Here is a 15,387-nt window from a genome sequence, read left to right as displayed (position 1 = left end):
GGCGTCGTCCATGTCAAGAAATGGCCGCTGCATGCGGCAGGAGGTCGTGGTACTCGGCGCCGCGACAACGTCGTCGATAGCAAGACGGCATGGTGATCGGTGTTGCGATGGCATCGTCCACGACTAGATGGTGTGTGGTGATCGGTGCTGCGATGGAGCCGTTCACGACAAGGAGGTGTTTGGCGGTGTGACGCCGTGCAAACATATGGCTGTTGTGCGACGCCGCAAGAGGAGACGGTGGTGCGATGCTGCCACAACGGTGAAATGCCGCTAAGGAGATGTACAGCGGCGCGATGCTGTCACTTGGATCGGTGCGATGCCGGCGGCGATGGTGCGATGCCATCATCATCATGAAGAGTTGGTGTGAAGCCAGCAAACATTGCAGTGCGATGTTGTGGCAAGGTGTGTGTGTTCGGCGCTGAGACGGCGTCGATGACGAGATGGAGTGAAGCTCGATGCTGTGAAGGCGTCATCCATGAAAGTTTGGTGAGCCACCATGTCAAGATTAGAAGGGAGAATGTTAGAACTAATCTTGATATGTGTGTACGTACATGTGTGCATTGCATGTTAGTAGTCTAGAGATGGCTGGGGTCGTGTGAATCGACGCGCAGCCTTGTGAGACGGCAAGCTGAAGCCAAGCTCCTGACGAGTAGACAGCAGGCTAAGTTAGTTAGTTGCATGCCTAGTTAGTAGGAGAGGATTCAGTCACACGCCTGCATGGATAAGTTGTTAGCTGGCTCGAGAGATTCTAGGGTAGTTAGCTTAGGGCATGTACAATGGTTGATAAGACAATTTCTTAAATCTTGCATGTAATTTAGAGATGATAAAAAAGTATGTCTACAATGGGTTATATCTTAGCCTTATCTTCAATAATTTATCATTCCTTAAAATATGATGAGACAAGTTGTGCTAAGAGATCATCTCTTGTCTTGTCTTAAATAAAAAAAGACAAGCCTTTTTTTATAAGTTCTCTCTCCTTCATATTATCATTTATCTTATGTGACACTTCTAAAATAGCACTACTGTACATGCCCTTAGTATTTGCGTACGTGAGGTAGTGGCCGAGTGTGCCGGCCAGCCGTGAGTTAGTGGCTGGGTGTGGAGTCATTTGTACATGGTATTTAAGTTGATCAGATGAATGGAAAAAGAGAGGCCGTGAGGGCTAGAGGAAACCATGTAGCATATGTGTTGTCACCGGCAACAAAGGCAAAGCTAATTTTCTCCCTGGTGAATGTGTGTGTGCGTGTGTGTTTTCTGTCCTAGTGTATTGTCCTTGTGTTCTTGAGAGACAAAGGAGAGAAGAGGGAGTTGTGTGAAGCAGCTCGAGGTAGAAGAAGGTCAGCGCTGCGAGGAGGCGGCGCCAAAAGGTTATACCTGACAATGAGGATGTTTTTTACATCGTTGCCTTGTTGAAGACATTGCTTGGATACGTTCGGACTGATTCACCAAGATAAACCCTAGATTCTGGCCTTGGGTGGTTCCATCTGACGACGGTGGTGCGTGAGGGTCGCTTCTTTCCTCATCATTCATGTGGTGTAATGAGATGGTTGATGCGGATATAAAGTTTGCTGATTGCGGACCTATTCGCTTTGGGTTCTTTTTTTCTCACCTATACATAGCTTTGGTCTTATATGACTTTGCAATTGGTCGGCGTGTTTTTGGTATATGTGTGCGTTGATGTTGGCTATGTGTGGCCTAACTATGCAAAAGCCAGGTGTGTGTTCATTGTGTCTGTATCGTATTTATGCTCTATTTTGAGCTAATAAAATCAACCCTTTGTGGATGTTTTTTATATTTTCTGAATCCAAATTTATTGCTTGTTAGCAATTGGGCAAGTGATCCCGAAGCGTTCAGGAGCAAGTGCATCACGCTCAATACGGAGGTGAACCAGCACTACCACAAGCATAGTGCTCGCCAGGTGCTGCCCGCCTGCCCGCACGGTGGTGGTACATTCCTTACTCTAGGGACTTATCGCCAACTTCGACTGGATGGCGAACAACGCTTGCATGAGTTCGCTCAGCTGCACACCACGACATATAAAGAGATCTCCCATGAGTTCCTCGCCACTGTCTTGGGTGCTGTCAATATTGACGGGATGCAGCATGCGTGCACTCACTACACGGTAACTCTGCAGCGCCTCTGCGGCATGTTCGGTTTCTCCAACGGCACTTCCAGCATGGCAGATGAACCCTTGCGTTGAATGATGGAGGACCTCCAAGACAGTTACTTCGTGAAACGTAATCCGTTCCCGGTACCGGTTTTTCAAAAAGCTAGTATGTTACCATCGGAAGATTAGAACTTGATTTTACAATATAATGTATATTCATTTTAGCATAAGCCAAACTTAGCTAAGTTTTGTTAGCAAATAATCTAGCGTGACAGGTCACTAGGGCCGAGTAGTTCTGAAGGTCAGTAGAGCTGCAGCTGCAGCGATAGTTTTTCAGTTTCGTCAGATAGCGTATTTTTCGTTTTCAGTTAGACAGTGCCTGAGGACGCGGCATGTGCGATCCCGAGGCCCTTAGCTCGCGGCATGAGCACGCCCATGATCGTGGAATGGCACGCTCCAGTAGTGGGGGCTGTTCTTGATCCGTTTTTTCCGTTCATCAAGTGAATAAGAAGAGAGAAGCAGAAAAGCAGCAAGGTATTGCGCTGCACAAAAAGTTCAGTTCCTCGTGAGTGCTTTCGTCATTGACAGAGCTTTGAGCTTAGAGATAACAATTGGCATCAGAGCCGTCTTACGGTCCAGGGCATGGCCGGGCACGACACCGGCAGCAAGTCGCCATCGACGCCGCACGCAAAGATCTCTGGCGGCACAGAGCTGGTCGTGGCAGAGAGAACTATGGTGCGGGTGGTGCGTGACACCGGCGGCGCGGCGTGGCCGACCAACTACACCGTCTGGGCTGTCCTCATGCAAGTCATGATGGAAGGGCGGCACCTGTGGGATGCCGTGGTGGCGGGCATGGCGGAGCGCAGCGACGATCGGCTCGCGCTCGAGGCCATCCTGCATGGAGTGCCACCGGAGATGGGGCCCACTCTCGCTGGCAAGGCCACGGCGAAGGAGGCGTGGGAATCCGTCAAGACGATGCGCCTCGGAGTGGCTCGTGTCCGCGAGGCGAAACTCGCAACCCTGTCCAAGCAGTACAACGACATCCGCTTCACCGACGGCGAGACCATCGACGACTTCGCCATGCGGATCACGAACATGGTGGCCCAGATGGCGCTGCTCGGGGAGACCATGCAGGAGAAATGCATCGTTCGCAAGTTCCTCTCCGTCGTCCCGAAGAGGTACTCACAAATCGCTTTGTCAATTGAGATACCCGTTGATCTGGATACGCTCTTCGTGGAGGAGCTCACCGGGCGGCTGAGGGCTGCCGACCAGGTGGTGTCAGCCGTCGGGCGTGTCATGTTCACGGCGGCGGAGGAGTGGCTCGCACGCATGCAGCGCAGCGAGAACGATGGATCCGGAGGTAGTGGAGCTGGGTCAGGATGCGGCGGCGGACGCCGCGGGAGAGGCCGCGGTCGCGGTCGTGGATGTGGCTCCGGCAGCCGCGCAGAACCCATGGACCAGTGCCGTCACTGCAAAAAGTACGGGCACTGGGCACGTGAGTGCAAGACGCGCATCCGCGAGGAGCGAGCGGAGGCGAACCTCGCCGAACAAGGCGGGCACGCCGCGGACGGGCACGACGACGACCCGACGCTTCTGATGGCGGTGATCGCCGCGACCCTTGCACAAAGCATAGGGGAGCACGTCATGCTCAACGAGGAGCGTGCAGAGGCGAACCTGGGCGCGGAGGAGGCACCGTGCGACGGCCGTTGGTTCCTGGACACCGGCGCGTCCAACCGTATGACTAGCGACCGATCGGCGTTCGCGGAGCTGGATGAGGGCGTCACCAGCAGCGTCAGGTTCGGGGACATCTCCAGTGCGGCTATTCGTGGTCGCGGCACAGTCACGTTCACCATGCACAGCGGCGATCATCACGCTCTCACCGATGTCTACTTCATCCCGCGTCTCAAGACGAGCATCATCAGCCTTGGGTAGCTAGACGAGCATGGCTGCACCATCAAGATCCATGGCGGCGTCCTGACTCTGTACGATCGCCGCCAGCATGAGTTGGCCCAGGTACGCTGAAATGGCAGACAACTGACAACTTATGTTGTGCGCCTGGACATCGCGCATCCTATTTGCCTGGCAGCTCACGGCGGCGACGAGGCATGGAGGAGGCATGCCAGGTTCGGTCACCAGCACTTCGACGCACTCCGGCGCATGGGGCGCGCTCACATGGTGCACGGGATGCTGCTGGTGGACCACGTCGAGCAGATCTGCGACGCGTACTTGGTGGGGAAGCAACGATGTGCTCCGTTCCCTTCCCAGGCGCGCTACCGGGCGACAGAGCTGCTCGAGCTCGTTCACGCGGATCTTTGCGGGCCCATCACTCCGGCCACCCCAGCGGCAAGCGCTACTTCATGCTCGTCGTTGATGATCACAACCGCTACATGTGGGTTATGATGTTGCCGGTAAAGGATGCCGCCAAGGCCAGCATCAAGCAATTTGTTGCCGCGGCCGAGGTAGAACGGGGGCATGACTGCGCATGTTCCGGACTAACTGGGGCGGCGAGTTCACATCCAGCGCGCTCGGCGAGTACTTGGCAGACCAAGGGGTGTAGAGGCACCTGACAGAGCCCTACTCGCCGCAGCAGAACGGCATGGTGGAGTGGCGCAACCAGACTGTCGTCGGCATGGCCAGAAGCATGCTCAGGGTGAAGAACATGTCGAGCTGGTTTTGGGGGGAGGCCGTGGCGACTGTGGTATTCATCCTCAACAGCTCACACCCGCAGCGTCGATGGCATGACTCCGTACGAGGCATGGTACGGAATGAAGCCTGTCGTGCTCTACCTCCTTATGTTCGGCTGCATCACCTATGTCAAGACGCTCGACGACCACAGCACAAAGATGACCTTCATCGTCTACGAGGCGTGATCGAAGGCGTACAGAGTGTACGATCCGCTGACCAAGCACGTGTACGCGTCACGCGACGTGGTGTTTGACGAGGGCGCGAGATGGGATTGGGGTGCCACTGGCAAGCCCATGGCGGAGCCGTTTATCGTCCATCACGAGATCTTGCTCACTACTGGAGTGCAGAGCGCGCACGCCAGGGCGGGCGACGCGAATGGGGACCAAGAAGGGGACGACGACACCACGGCGTAGTCACCAGCCACGCCCAAAAGCGGGACCGTGGCTGCATCTCCCGCCACACCCCAGAGCGCAGCCTTGACCAGTTCCCCAGCAACACCGTGGTCCGGCCCGTCTACGGCCTCCTCGGACGGGTCTGGCGGCGCGACACCCCGAGACGAGGCTCCAGGGGCGGTGGAGTTTGTCACGCCGCCCGCAAGACGGCTGGACTCATTCGACGCCGACGATGATCCGTTCGCAGGGCATCGCTTCCACTATATCCCGGATGTGTATGGCGGGAAGGCCAAGCAATCTGCGCCGGCGGAGCGGCTGCTGCTAGCCGAGGAGGAACCAACAATGTTCGCCGAAGCAGTGCCTCACGATCCCTGGCGAAGCGCAGTGCTGGAGGAGCTGGCGTACATCGAGGAGAATGGTATCTGGACGCTCACTGATCTGCCTACAGGCCACACGGCCATCGGCCTCCAGTGGGTTTTCAAGCTGAAGAAAGATGCGGCTGGTGTCGTCGTGAAGCACAAGGCGAGGCTCGTGGCAAGGGGCTTTGTACAGAAGGAGGGCGTGGACTACGACGACGCGTTAGCGGTCGTGGCGAGGCTGGGCTGGACTCTGTGTGCGTCATGGTCGGCACGGCGGCACAGTGCGGCTGGGAGCTGCACCATCTCGACTTCAAGTTGGCCTTCCTCAATGGCGAGCTCAAAGAAGAAGTCTACGTCACACAGCCACCTGGCTTCGCACGAAGAGGCGAGGAGCACAAGGTGTTCCGACTCCATAAGGCACTCTATGGGTTGCGGCAGGTGCCGTGAGCTTGAAACTCCAAGCTTGATTGCACCATGCAGCAACTTTGGTTCGCGAGTTGCCCGTCAGATCATTCCATGTACGTGCGAGGCAAGGGACAAGCACGGCTCCTGGTTGGTGTTTACGTCGACGATCTTGTCGTCGCCGGAGCCGACGCCGAGGCGATCCGCAGCTTCAAGAGGGAGATGATGGCCAGGTTTCGCATGAGTGATATTGGCTTACTCAGTTTTTACCTCGGCATAGAAGTGAAGCAGGGGGCTGAGAGATCACCCTGTCGCATGCGGCTTACGCTGGTGAGCTCCTGGGGGCGGGCACGGCGGACTGCAATCCAACGCACGTGCCCATGAAGCCGCGCCTCAAACTGAGCAAGGAAGGGCCAGAACTGCGTGTGGACGCCACAGACTACCGCACCATCATCGGAGGACTTCGCTACCTCACCCACACGCGGCCGGACATCACCTTCGCGGTGGGGTACCTAAGCCAGTTCATGGAGGCGCCGACCACGGCGCACCTGGCCGCCGTCAAGCATCTCCTTCGCTACATCGCCGGCACCCGCAGGTATGGGTGCAAGTATATCAAGGAAGGCAACGGCGGGCTCATTGGGTACAGCGACTCGGACATGGCCGGCGATCTTGACGATCGCAATAGCACATCCGGCAACCTCTCCTTCCTCGGAGGAGCACAGATCACTTGGCAATCGCAGAAGCAGAAGATTTTCGCGCTATCCTCGTGTGAAACCGAGTACATGGCTGCAACAATTGCGGTATGCCAGGGCATGTGGCTGAGCAGGCTCTTGGGTGATTTGCTCGTGGAGGGGGCCGGCCCCGTCGCCATCTTCATCGACAACAAGTCGGCCATCCAGCTGTGCAAGAACCCAGTTTTCCACGATCGAAGCAAGCACATCGGTGTGCGGTTCCACTTCATTCGAAGGTATGTGGAGAAGGGAAAGATTAGGGTCGAGCACATCGCCACTGGCGACCAGCTCGCAAACATTTTCACAAAATCACTTGGGCGGACGCGATTCCTAGAGCAGCCAGGGGCGGACCCAGGACAAAATTTACCCGGTGTCCCATGTACAATAAAACATGCATACCATATTACATAAAAGTAGTCGTCTCCGCCGCGATGGCCAACAAAACAAAAAAATAAAAATAAATATATATTTTATTGCATACGATTCTACAACATTATATTTGAAACCAATCAACATTTTCATTATGTATTGATCGCTCTTGCCTTTTTAGAAATGTTTCCTTCTATGACATGTGATTTGATAGTTATTATTTGATATTTGTGCGTGATAATTTATATTTGGGCAGAGAAGATTAAACCATGAAAGAATATGTATCTAATACTAGGAATTTTTTTCCGGGTTATACTTGAATTGCACGGTTATAAAAGTAAGCTTACTTTGGTGCGTCTAGTCTTCCGAGAATCGTCCAGCACAAATGCCGATCACCTTCAAGGATTGTGATCTGACCTCCACTTTGTGAATAAATTTTGAATATTTCACGCAATTGTTTTTAGAAATATTTCAATGATCCAATCATTAACACAGTTAAGAGGCCTTGCCGGAATCCTCAAGGGTTTGAGGAACAAGAATTACAATCTAGAAGAAACACGTCGCATTGGAGTCTGTACTTTGTATGATTTATCTTATATTTCCTCTCCTGCTTCGGCCACTTGACAAGATCTGGGGACGGCGGCGTCAAAGTGAGTATGGTGACCCGAGTGCCGAGCCAACGATGGATTGATTTTATTAGAGTGACACGGAGAGGCGTACGACATTTTTGTTGTTGTTGAGGAATTGTTTGTTTTAGATGAGAGCCTTTTTTGAGAATTAGATGAGAGCCTTTTTTTAGAAATAATTCGATAAGAGCCTGGTCAATCGATTTAGCTTTTTTTAAGGGTGGTCGATCGATTTAGCATTTTTTTAGGGATGAAAAGAAATTATTCATCAAATACCACAATTTATGGGATACATAAAGGGTTATGGGATGCAAAAGCCACATGTGGCGCCCGTGAGCTAAATTTAATGAAAACTTTGCTAAACTGTGGGCATCGCCATTAGAACGGCGCCCTTAGAAGACGATCGATCGATTTAGCTGCCGCCTGGCTGCCTCGCTCGCTGCTAAGGCTGGGCCTCCCACTGGCTAGCTTTTTTTTTTTGTTTGACGGATTCGCACTGGCTAGCTGCATCGCGCAGCAGTAGTTGTTGAATGGGCCAGCTTGTTGTCCCAGTGTCAAGGTAATGAAATTACGGGGTGTCCCAGCCGTATATGGGCTATATATGTATAGGCAAAATATCTATCTACCCGGTGTCCTGTGACACCCCTGGCCCAACGTGGGTACGCCTCTGCGGGCAGCACCTGGCGAGCACTATGCTTGTGGTAGTGCTGGTTCACCTCCGTATTGAGCGTGATGCACTTGCTCCTGAACGCTTCGGGATCACTTGCCCAATTGCTAACAAGCAATAAATTTGGATTCAGAAAATATAAAAAACATCCACAAAGGGTCGATTTTATTAGCTCAAAATAGAGCATAAATACGATACAGACACAATGAACACACACCTGGCTTTTGCATAGTTAGGCCACACATAGCCAACATCAACGCACACATATACCAAAAACACGCCGACCAATTGCAAAGTCATATAAGACCAAAGCTATGTATAGGTGAGAAAAAAAGAACCCAAAGCGAATAGGTCCGCAATCAGCAAACTTTATATCCGCATCAACCATCTCATTACACCACATGAATGATGAGGAAAGAAGCGACCCTCATGCACCACCGTCGTCAGATGGAACCACCCAAGGCCAGAATCTAGGGTTTATCTTGATGAATCAGTCCGAACGTATCCAAGCAATGTCTTCAACAAGGCAACGATGTAAAAAACATCCTCATTGTCAGGTATAACCTTTCGGCGCCGCCTCCTCGCAGCGCTGACCTTCTTCTACCTCGAGCTGCTTCACACAACTCCCTCTTCTCTCCTTTGTCTCTCAAGAACACAAGGACAATACACTGGGACAGAAAACACACACGCACACACACATTCACCAGGGAGAAAATTAGCTTTGCCTTTGTTGCCGGTGACAACACATATGCTACATGGTTTCCTCTAGCCCTCACGGCCTCTCTTTTTCCATTCATCTGATCAACTTAAATACCATGTACAAATGACTCCACACCCAGCCACTAACTCACGGCTGGCCGGCACACTCGGCCACTACCTCACGTACGCAAATACTAAGGGCATGTACAGTAGTGCTATTTTAGAAGTGTCACATAAGATAAATGATAATATGAAGGAGAGAGAACTTATAAAAAAAGGCTTGTCTTTTTTTATTTAAGACAAGACAAGAGATGATCTCTTAGCACAACTTGTCTCATCATATTTTAAGGAATGATAAATTATTGAAGATAAGGCTAAGATATAACCCATTGTAGACATACTTTTTTATCATCTCTAAATTACATGCAAGATTTAAGAAATTGTCTTATCAACCATTGTACATGCCCTAAGCTAACTACCCTAGAATCTCTCGAGCCAGCTAACAACTTATCCATGCAGGCGTGTGACTGAATCCTCTCCTACTAACTAGGCATGCAACTAACTAACTTAGCCTGCTGTCTACTCCTCAGGAGCTTGGCTTCAGCTTGCCGTCTCACAAGGCTGCGCGTCGATTCACACGACCCCAGCCATCTCTAGACTACTAACATGCAATGCACACATGTACGTACACACACACATATCAAGATTAGTTCTAACATTCTCCCTTCTAATCTTGACATGGTGGCTCACCAAACTTTCATGGATGACGCCTTCACAGCATCGAGCTTCACTCCATCTCGTCATCGACGCCGTCTCAGCGCCGAACACACACACCTTGCCACAACATCGCACTGCAATGTTTGCTGGCTTCACACCAACTCTCCATGATGATGATGGCATCGCACCACCGCCGCCGGCATCGCACCGATCCAAGTGACAGCATCGCGCCGCTGTACATCTCCTTAGCGGCATTTCACCGTTGTGGCAGCATCGCACCACCGTCTCCTCTTGCGGCGTCGCACAGCAGCCATATGTTTGCACGGCGTCACACCGCCAAACACCTCCTTGTCGTGAACGGGGTTGCTTGAATCCTCGACATCGTGGTTCATCCGATGAGATCATCAAGGAGCATGTGGGAGCCAACATGGGTATCCAGATCCTGCTGTTGGTTATTGACCGGAGAGCCGTCTCGGTCATGTCTACATGTCTTTCGAACCCGTAGGGTCTACATACTTAAGGTTCGATGACGCTAGGGTTGTAGAGATATGAATATGCAGTAACCCGAAAGTTGTTCGGAGTCCCGGATGAGATCCTGGACGTCACGAGGAGTTCCGGAATGGTCCGGAGGTGAAGAATTATATATAGGATGTGCAGTTTCGGCCATCGGGAGAGTTTCGGGGTCACCGGTATTGTACCGGGACCACCGGAAGGGTCCCGGGGGTCCACCGGGTGGGGCCACCCATCCCGGAGGGCCCCATGGGCCAAAGTGGGGAGGGGAACCAGCCCATAGTGGGCTGGTGCGCCCCCCTTGGCCCACCCCATGCGCCTAGGGTTGGGAACCCTAGGGTGGGGGGGCGCCCCACCTGGCTTGGGGGGCACTCCACCCCTTGGCCGCCCCCCCATCCCCTAGGAGATCCCATCTCCTAGGGCCGGCGCCCCCCTAGGGGGCCTATATAAAGGGGGGGAGGGAGGGGGCAGAACACCCTTGAGTCTTGGCGCCTCCCTCTCCCCTGCTACACCTCTCCCTCTCGCAGTATAACGGCGAAGCCCTGCTGCGGTGACGCCCTGCATCCACCACCACGCCGTCGTGCTGCTGAATCTTCATCAACCTCTCCTTCCCCCTTGCTGGATCAAGAAGGAGGAGACGTCACGCTGACCGTACGTGTGTTGAACACGGAGGTGCCGTCCGTTCGGCGCTAGGATCTCCGGTGATTTGGATCACGTCTAGTACGACTTCCTCATCCCCGTCCTTGAACGCTTCCGTGCGTGATCTACAAAGGTATGTAGATGCAATCCGATCACTCGTTGCTAGATGAACTCATAGATGGATCTTGGTGAAACCGTAGGAAATTTGTTTTGTTTTCTGCAACGTTTCCCAACAGTGGCGTCATGAGCTAGGTCTATGCGTAGTTCTCCTTGCACGAGTAGAACACAATTTGTTGTGGGCGTAGATGTTGTCAACTTTCTTGCCGCTACTAGTCTTATCTTGCTTCAGCGGTATTATGGGATGAAACGGCCCGGACCGACCTTACACGTACGCTTACGTGAGACTGGTTCCACCGACTGACATGCACTAGTTGCATAAGGTGGCTAGCGGGTGTCTGTCTCTCCCACTTTAGTTGGAGCGGATTCGATGAAAAGGGTCCTTATGAAGGGTAAATAGAAGTTGACAAATCACGTTGTGGCTATTACGTAGGTAAGAAAACGTTCTTGCTAGAACCCTTTTGCAGCCAGGTAAAACTTGCAACAACAATTAGAGGACGTCTAACTTGTTTTTGCAGCAAGTACTTTGTGATGTGATATGGCCAAAGTTGTGATGAATGATGAATGATATATATGTGATGTATGAGATCATGTTCTTGTAATAGGAATCACGACTTGCATGTCGATGAGTATGACAACCGGCAGGAGCCATAGGAGTTGTCTTTATTTTTTGTATGACCTGCGTGTCATTGAGAAACGCCATGTAAATTACTTTACTTTATTGCTAAACGTGTTAGCCATAGTAGTAGAAGTAATAGTTGGCGAGCAACTTCATGGAGACACGATGATGGAGATCATGATGATGGAGATCATGGTGTCATGCCGGTGACAAGATGATCATGGAGCCCCAAGATGGAGATCAAAGGAGCTATGTGATATTGGCCATATCATGTCACTATTATTATTTGATTGCATGTGATGTTTATCATGTTTTTGCATCTTGTTTACTTAGAACGGCGGTAGTAAATAAGATGATCCCTCATAATAATTTCAAGAAAGTGTTCCCTCTAACTGTGCACCGTTGCGACAGTTCGTTGTTTCGAAGCACCACGTGATGATCGGGTGTGATAGATTCCAACGTTCACATACAACGGGTGTAAGACAGATTTACACATGCAAACACTTAGGTTGACTTGACGAGCCTAGCATGTACAGACATGGCCTCAGAACACAGAAGACCGAAAGGTCGAGCATGAGTCGTATAGAAGATACGATCAACATGAAGATATTCAACGATGTTGACTAGTCCGTCTCACGTGATGATCAGACACGGCCTAGTTAACTCGGATCATGTTATACTTAGATGACTGGAGGGATGTCTATCTGAGTGGGAGTTCATTATATAATTTGATTAGATGAACTTAATTATCATGAACTTAGTCTAAAATCTTTACAATATGTCTTGTAGATCAAATGGCCAACGTTGTCCTCAACTTCAACGCGTTCCTAGAGAAAACCAAGCTGGAAGACGATGGCAGCAACTATACGGACTGGGTCCGGAACCTGAGGATCATCCTCATAGCTGCCAAGAAAGATTATGTCCTAGTAGCACCGCTAGGTGACGCACCCGTCCCACAGAACCAAGACGTTATGAACGCTTGGCAGACACGTGCTAATGACTACTCCCTCGTTCAGTGCGGCAATGCTTTACAACTTAGAACCGGGGCTCCAAAAGTGTTTTGAGCGACACGGAGCATATGAGATGTTCGAAGAGCTGAAAATGGTTTTCCAAGCTCATGCCCGGGTCGAGAGATATGAAGTCTCCGACAAGTTCTTCAGCTGTAAGATGGAGGAAAATAGTTCTGTCAGTGAGCACATACTCACAATGTCTGGGTTACATAACCGCTTGACTCGGCTGGGAGTTAATCTCCCGGATGACGCGGTCATTGACAGAATCCTCCAGTCGCTTCCACCAAGCTACAAGAGCTTTGTGATGAACTTCAATATGCAGGGGATGGAAAAGACCATTCCTGAAGTATTTGCAATGCTGAAATCAGCAGAGGTAGAAGTCAAAAAGGAACATCAAGTGTTGATGGTGAATAAAACCACTAAGTTCAAGAAAGGCAAGGGTAAGAAGAACTTCAAGAAGGACGGCAAGGGAGTTGCCGCGCCCGGTAAGAAAGTTGCCGGGAAGAAGCCAAAGTATGGACCCAAGTCCGAGACTGAGTGTTTTTATTGCAAGGGAAGTGGTCACTGGAAGCGGAACTGCCCCAAATACTTAGTGGACAAGAAGGTCGGCAAAACGAAAGGTATATGTGATATACATGTAATTGATGTGTACCTTACCAGTATTCGTAGTAGCTCCTGGATATTTCATACCGGTGCGGTTGCTCACATTTGTAACTCAGGAGCTGCGGAATAAACGGAGACTGGCGAAGAACGAGGTGACAATGCGCGTCGGGAATGGTTCCAAGGTCGATGTGATCGCCGTCGGCACACTACCTCTACATTTACCCACGAGATTAGTTTGAAACCTCAATAATTGTTATTTAGTACCAGCTTTGAGCATGAACATTGTATCAGGATCTCGTTTAATTCGAGATGGCTACTCATTTAAATCCGAGAATAATGGTTGTTCTATTTATATGAGAGATATGTTTTATGGTCATGCTCCTATGGTGAATGGTTTATTCTTAATGAATCTCGAGCGTAATGCTACACATGTTCATAGTGTGAATACCAAAAGATGTAAGGTTGATAATGATAGTCCCACATACTTGTGGCACTGCCGCCTTGGTCACATAGGTGTCAAACGCATGAAGAAGCTCCATGCAGATGGACTTTTAGAGTCTCTTGATTACGAATCATTTGACACGTGCGAACCATGCCTCATGGGTAAGATGACCAAGACTCCGTTCTCAGGAACAATGGAGTGAGCAACCAACCTATTGGAAATCATACATACTGATGTGTGCGGTCCAATGAGTGTTGAGGCTCGTGGTGGCTATCGTTATGTTCTCACCCTCACTGATGACTTGAGTAGATATGGGTATATCTACTTAATGAAACGCAAGTCTGAAACCTTTGAAAAGTTCAAGGAATTTCAGAGTGAAGTTGAGAATCAACGTGACGGAAAAATCAAGTTTTTGCGATCAGATCGTGGAGGAGAATACTTGAGTCACGAATTTGGTACACACTTAAGAAAATGTGGAATAGTTTCACAACTCACGCCGCCTGGAACACCTCAATGTAATGGTGTGTCCGAACATCATAATCGCACTCTATTGGATATGGTGCGATCTATGATGTCTCTTACCGATTTACCGCTGTCATTTTGGGGCTATGCTTTAGAGATTACCGCATTCACTTTAAATAGGGATCCGTCGAAATCCGTTGAGACGACACTGTATGAATTATGGTTTGGGAAGAAGCCTAAGCTGTCGTTTCTAAAAGTTTGGGGATGCGATGCTTATGTCAAGAAACTTCAACCTGAAAAGCTCAAACCCAAGTCAGAAAAATGCGTCTTCATAGGATACCCTAAAGAAACTATTGGGTATACCTTCTACCTCAGATCCGAAGGCAAGATCTTTGTTGCCAAGAATGGATCATTTCTAGAGAAGAAGTTTCTCTCGAAAGAAGTAAGTGGGAGGAAAGTAGAACTTGATGAAGTATTACCTCTTGAACCGGAAAGTGGCACAACACAGGAAAATGTTCCTGTAGTGCCTGCACCAATTAGAGAGGAAGTTAATGATGATGATCAAGATACTTCTGATCAAGCTCCTACTGAACTTCGAAGGTCCACAAGGACACGTTCCGCACCAGAGTGGTACGGCAACCATGTCTTGGAAATCATGTTGTTAGACAACGGTGAACCTTCGAACTATGAAGAAGCGATGGCGGGCCCGGATTCCGACAAATGGCTGGAAGCCATGAAATCCGAGATAGGATCCATGTATGAAAACGAAGTATGGACTTTGACTGACTTGCCCGATGATCGGCGAGCCATAGAAAATAAATGGATCTTTAAGAAGAAGACAGACGCGGATGGTAATGTGACCATCTAGAAAGCTAGGCTTGTCGCTAAAGGTTATCGACAAGTTCAAGGGGTTGACTACGATGAGACATTCTCTCCCGTAGCAAAGCTGAAGTCCGTCCGAATCATGTTAGCAATTGCCGCATACTATGATTATGAGATATGGCAAATGGACGTCAAAACGGCATTCCTTAACGGTTATCTTAAGGAAGAATTGTATATGATGCAGCCAGAAGGTTTTGTCGATCCTAAGAATGCTGACAAGGTGTGCAAGCTCCAACGCTCGATTTATGGGCTGGTGCAAGCATCTCGGAGTTGGAACATTCGCTTTGTTGAGATGATCAAAGCGTTTGGGTTTATGCAGCCTTATGGAGAAGCCTGCGTTTACAAGAAA

This window comes from Triticum aestivum, chromosome 7A (genome assembly GCF_018294505.1).
Source record: "Triticum aestivum cultivar Chinese Spring chromosome 7A, IWGSC CS RefSeq v2.1, whole genome shotgun sequence".
In the NCBI taxonomy this organism is placed as follows: Eukaryota; Viridiplantae; Streptophyta; class Magnoliopsida; order Poales; family Poaceae; genus Triticum; species Triticum aestivum.
This window is presented reverse-complemented; position numbering follows the sequence as displayed.